This window comes from Callorhinus ursinus, unplaced genomic scaffold, assembly GCF_003265705.2.
Source record: "Callorhinus ursinus isolate GAN/ISIS: 27379988/994484 unplaced genomic scaffold, GSC_fseal_2.0 scaffold10, whole genome shotgun sequence".
NCBI classification, from domain to species: Eukaryota; Metazoa; Chordata; class Mammalia; order Carnivora; family Otariidae; genus Callorhinus; species Callorhinus ursinus.
This window is the reverse complement of record NW_027397072.1, coordinates 43,357,599-43,363,598: the sequence shown is the minus strand read 5'-3', so window position 1 is coordinate 43,363,598 and position 6,000 is coordinate 43,357,599.

Below are 6,000 nucleotides of genomic sequence, written 5' to 3'. Positions count from 1 at the left end.
CTCATAACAGAAAATGAATATTCAACGAGTAAGAAATAAAAGACTCATCCCTCATCGGGCCCCTTGCTCAGTGGGGAGCCTGCTTCTCCCTCTCCCTCTGTCTGTTGCTCCACCGGCTTGTGCTCTCTCTAATAAAATCTTAAAAAAATAAAAGAAATAAAAGGGGGCACTTGGGTGGCTCAGTCGGTTGGGCGACTGCCTTTGGCTCAGGTTACGGTCCTGGAGTCCTGGGATCGAGTCCCGCATTGGGCTCCCTGCTCGACGAGGAGCGTGCTTCTCCCTCTGACCCTACCTCCTCTCATGTGCTTTCTCTCTCTCTCTCTCATTCTCACTCTCTCAAAATAAATAAATCTTTAAGAAAAAAAGAAATAAAAGACTCAATCATATGCTTAATCAAGCAAGGAACATGGAGAATGCTGTTCCCTATGGACAGAAGGGTTCACTTCACCTCTAGAACCTTAAGGCACAAATCAAAAAATCCTATTGTTTTAAAGTCGAAATTTGAGTCAATCAAGCAAAAATGCAATGGTAAAGTAGAGAAAAATACACAAGGTCTAGGAACAGAAGTCTTTTTATGGGCCTAACTTTTTTCTCCCTAACTAGCTATATGACCTTAGACAATTTAATTAAGATCTCTGGCCTTCAGCTTTAACATGGATGAAACTCTAATGGTATAAAATACATTTTTTCCAAAATATATAACAAAAGGAAACAATGTAAACACCTCTTTAAAATGTTTTTCAGTTAGTTTTCAATTACCTTTATATGGACTGGTTTATTATATCATAAATGTTACTAAATTACATGGATTATATGAATTAGATTCCCAAAGAGTTTAGAATCCCAGATTAATTCAGGAAAAACATTTAACCCATCATCCACTTGCTCTGAGTTCTTTTTTGTTTAGTGCTTATCACCCCCACACTCCAAAATTAAAGATCTATTAGAGCAGGGACATTGTGGTTTTTGCTCATTGGTTCTGTTGCATAGATTGATATATAAAATAATGTTACTGAGTGAAATATGTCATTCAGAATTTCCTAGATTATGCTACAGTTAACTCAAACCCACAAGTCTTTTTATTCAACATGCACAAAAATGTATTAAAGTTTTGTTCACACTACATTTCCACGGTGAGTTAGCAAGGGGATATGCCTAATGGTAGTGTTATGGGCTGTGTTTTATGTCCTCAAATTTCAGGGGTTGAAGTACTAGCCCTCAGTACCTTAGAATGTAATTGTATTTGGAGACAGGGCCTTTAAAGGGGTAATCTTCCACCTTCAGAATTTTCTTTTCCCTACACTAGCAATGAACAATCCAAAAATGAAGTTTAAAAAATAATTCCATGTACAATAGTATGAAAAAGAATAAAATACTTAGGTATACATTTAACAAAAAAGCATAATACTTATACACTAAAAAATACAAAACATTATTGAAATAAATTGAAGGCCTAAGTAAATGGAAAAACATCCTGTATTCATGGATTGAAAGCCTTAATATTTAGGATAATGTATTACCTAAATTGATTTATAGATTCAGTGCAATTCTATCAAAATCCCAGCTGCCTTTTTTTGCAGAAATTTATGCGCTGATCCTAAAATTCACATGGATACATAAAGGATCTAGAATAGCCAAAATAATCTTGGAAAGAATAAAATTGGAGGATTCATACCTCCCAACTCCAAAACTTACTAAAAGGTACAGTAATCAAAGCAGTGTGGTATCAGCATAGGAACAGACATACAGACCAACTGAATAGAACTGAAAGTTCAGTAATACACTCATACATTTTGTTCAGTTTATTTCTGACAAGATTATCAAGATCATTTACTATAGACGGAATGTTTGTGTCCCTCTAAAATTTATACATTGAAACTTAATCCCCTGTGTGATGGTATTTGGAGGTGTAGCCTTTAGGAGCTGGTTAGATCCAAAGGCAGAGCCCTTATGAAAGGAATTATTCCCCTTACAATTGAGACCCCAGAGAGCTCCCTTGCCCTTTCTACCATATGAGGTTATAGGGATGATAATGGTCTATGAACGAGAAAGCAGACTCTCATCAATGAATCTGCTGGCACCTTCACCTTGGACCCCCTAGCCTCCAGCACTGCAATAAATTTCTGATGTTTATAAGCCACTCTGTCTATGGGATTCTGTTATAGCAGCCCAAACACACCAAGACACAATTTAATGGGGGAAAAAGAGTCTTTTTAGCAAATGGTGATGGGAGAAGTAGATACCCTCATGCAAAAGAATGAAGTTAGATACCTACCTCACAATACATTCAAAATTTAAAGTGGATGAAAGACCTACATTTAAGAGAAAAAACTATGAAACTTTTGGAAGAATATATATATATATATTAGCTGACTAGTTACCTCAGATATGGGAAGTTTTAAAAAATGCAGGTACCTAGACCTAACACAAGAGTTAATGAATTACAACTGATATAAGAAGTTATGATGGGAGGGTCCTGGGAATTTCTGTTGCTGAAAATGTTTCCCAGGTATTTCTAATACGCAACAATACATAAGAATCACTCCTATAACCTGTTTCCTGGAGGGCTTTACTCATATGCTTTACTCATGCTTTACTCATATGTTTATCTTTCAAACTCAGTCTAGAGCAGTTTTTCAACTGAAGGTGAGCTAAAATTCTCATTGTAACTTGATATACATGAATAGGTAGAAGTAAGTAACTCACCCATTATTTAACTAGCAGGTTCAAATTATATTAAGGACTTTGGCCATAAATAACTCTTTAATATTCAAGTTACTAAATGGGAGGCCAATTGCAAAATTTCTAGTGATCCTATCAAATAACTCAATTTTTTTTTATCAGAAAACTATATTGATTTGGCTTCCTTTCTCAGATCCAAGTCTGAGCATCTGTATACTTTATTAGTGCCATTACCTTCCATATTTCAATACAAGGCATTTTACGGGAACCTGTCATTAACCGCATAAAAACTAATTGCAAGTTGTATGCTACATTAATTCTCCCCATAAACAAATACCCGAGAAGTGAAACATATGCTAATAGAGAACTGATAATTTTATCCACATACCTGCCAAGACAGATGGAAGGCACATCAGACAGAATTTTGATAAGTGGAAGATTATAAGCTAAAACACTTTTATAAGATCTTGACAAGTTCCATGTGATCTGTTGTCACATTTACACCGTTAGGTGCCACTTTCCTACACCACCTTGCCTTTCTACTTGAACTCATATTGTACTTCCTGATGAGATATGGGTATTCCAGGTAAAGGACAGGAATGTGTGATAACTGCAATACATATCAAACACACAACTTTGATCCTTACATTCCTGGGCTAATCGTTGTCTGAAGACATCGCCTGGTCCTTCCTCCTGGATTTACACTGGTGAAAATCTATGTCAGCTGGCATATATAAATGGCTCTCTCTTCTCCTTCCATACTTAAAATACATTCTCTGAGTACCCTTTTTAAATTTTTTATTGTTATGTTAATCACCACACATTACATCATTAGTTCTTGATGTAGTGTTCCATGATTCATTGTTTGTGCATAACACCCAGTGCTCCACGCAGAACGTGCCCTCCTTAATACCTATCACCAGGCTAACCCATCCCCCCACCCTCCTCCCCTCTAGAACCCTCAGTTTGTTTTTCAGAGTCAATCATCTCTCATGGTTCGTCTCCCCCTCCAACTTACTCCCCTTCATTCTTCCCCTCATGCTATCTTCTTCTTCTTTTTCTTTTTTCTTAACATATCTTGCATTATTTGTTTCAAAAGTACAGATCTGTGATTCAACAGTCTTGCACAATTCACAGCGCTCACCATAGCACATACCCTACCCAATATCTATCACCCAGCCACCCCATCCCTCCCACCCCCCACCACTCAGCAACACTCAGTTTGTTTCCTGAGATTAAGAATTCCTCATATGAGTGAGGTCATATGATACATGTCTTTCTCTGATTGACTTATTTCACTCAGCATAACACCCTCCAGTTCCATCCACGTCATTGCAAATGGCAAGATCTCATTCCTTTTGATGGCTGCATAATATTCCATTGTGTATATATACCACTTCTTCTTTATCCATTCATCTGTTGATGGACATCTTGGCTCTTTCCACAGTTTGGCTATTGTGGACATTGCTGCTATAAACATTGGGGGGCACGTACCCCTTTGGATCCCTACATTTGTGTCTTTGTGGTAAATACCCAGTAGTGCAATTGCTGAATCGGATGGTAGCTCTATTTTCAACTGTTTGAGGAACCTCCATACTGTTTTCCAGAGTGGCTGAACCAGCTCGCATTCCCACCAACAGTGTAGGAGGGTTCCCCTTTCTCCACATCCCCGCCAACATCTGTCATTTCCTGACTTGTTAATTTTAGCCATTCTGACGGGTGTGAGGTGGTATCTCATTGAGGTTTTCATTTGGATTTCCCTGATGCCGAGCGATGTTGAGCACTTTTTCATGTGTCTATTGGCCATTTGGATGTCTTCTTTGGAAAAATGTCTGTTCATGTCTTCTGCCCATTTCTTGATTGGATTATTTGTTCTTTGGGTGTTGAGTTTGATAAGTTCTTTATGGATTTTGGATACTAGCCCTTTATCTGATATGTCATTTGCAAATAATTTCTCCCATTCTGTCGGTTGTCTTTTGGTTTTGTGGACTGTTTCTTTAGCTGTGCAAAAGCTTTTTATCTTGATGAAATCCCAATAGTTCACTTTTGCCCTTGCTTTCCTTGCTTTTGGCGATGTTTCTAGGAAGAAGTTGCTGGGGTTGAGGTCGAAGAGGTTGCTACCTGTGTTCTCCTTTAGGATTTTGATGGACTCCTGTCTCACGTTTAGGTCTTTCAACCATTTGGAGGCTATTTTTGTGTGTGGTGCAAGGAAATGGTCCAGTTTCATCCTTCTGCATGTGGCTGTCCAATTTTCCCAACACCATTTGTTGAAGAGACTGTCTTTTTTCCATTGGACATTCTTTCCTGCTTTGTCGAAGATGAGCTGACTATAGAGTTGAGGGTCCATTTCTGAGCTCTCTATTCTGTTCCATTGATCTATGTGTCTGTTTTTGTGCTAGTACCATACTGTCTTGATGATGACAGCTTTGTAATAGAGCTGGAAGTCCGGAATTGTGATGCCACCAGCTTTGCTTTTCTTTTTCAATATTCCTCTGGCTATTCAGGGTCTCTTCTGGTTCCATACAAATTTTAGGATTTTTTGTTCCATTTCTTTGAAAAAAGTGGATGGTATTTTGATGGGGATTGCATTGAATGTGTAGATTGCTCTAGGTAGCATTGACATCTTCACAATGTTTGTTCTTCGAATCCATGAACATGGAACATTTTTCTATTTCTTTGTGTCTTCTTCAATTTCTTTCATGAGAATTTTATAGTTTTCTGAGTACAGATCCTTTGCCTCTTTGGTTAAATTTATTCCTAGGTATCTTATGGTTTTGGGTGCAATTGTAAATGGGATCGACTCCTTGATTTGTCTCTCTTCTGTCTTGTTGTTGGTGTATAGGAATGCCACTGATTTCTGTGCATTGATTTTATAGCCTGCTACTTGACTGAATTCCTGTATGAGTTCTAGCAGTTTTGGGGTGGAGTCCTTTGGGTTTTCCACATACAGTATCATCTCATCTGCAAAGAGTGAGAGCTTGACTTCCTCTTCCCTGATTTGGATGCCTTTGATTTCTTTTTGTTGTCTGATTGCTGTGGCTAGGACTTCTAATACTATGTTGAATAGCAGTGGTGATAGTGGACATCCCTGCCGTGTTCCTGACCTTAGGGGAAAAGCTCTCAGCTTTTCCGCATTGGGAATGATATTGGCTGTAGGTTTTTCATAGATGGCTTTTATGATATTGAGGTATGTACCCTCTATCCCTATACTCTGAAGAGTTTTGATCAAGAAAACATGCTGTACTTTGTCAAATGCTTTTTCTGCATCTATTGAGAGGATCATATGATTCTTGTTCTTTCTTTTGTTAATGTATTGTA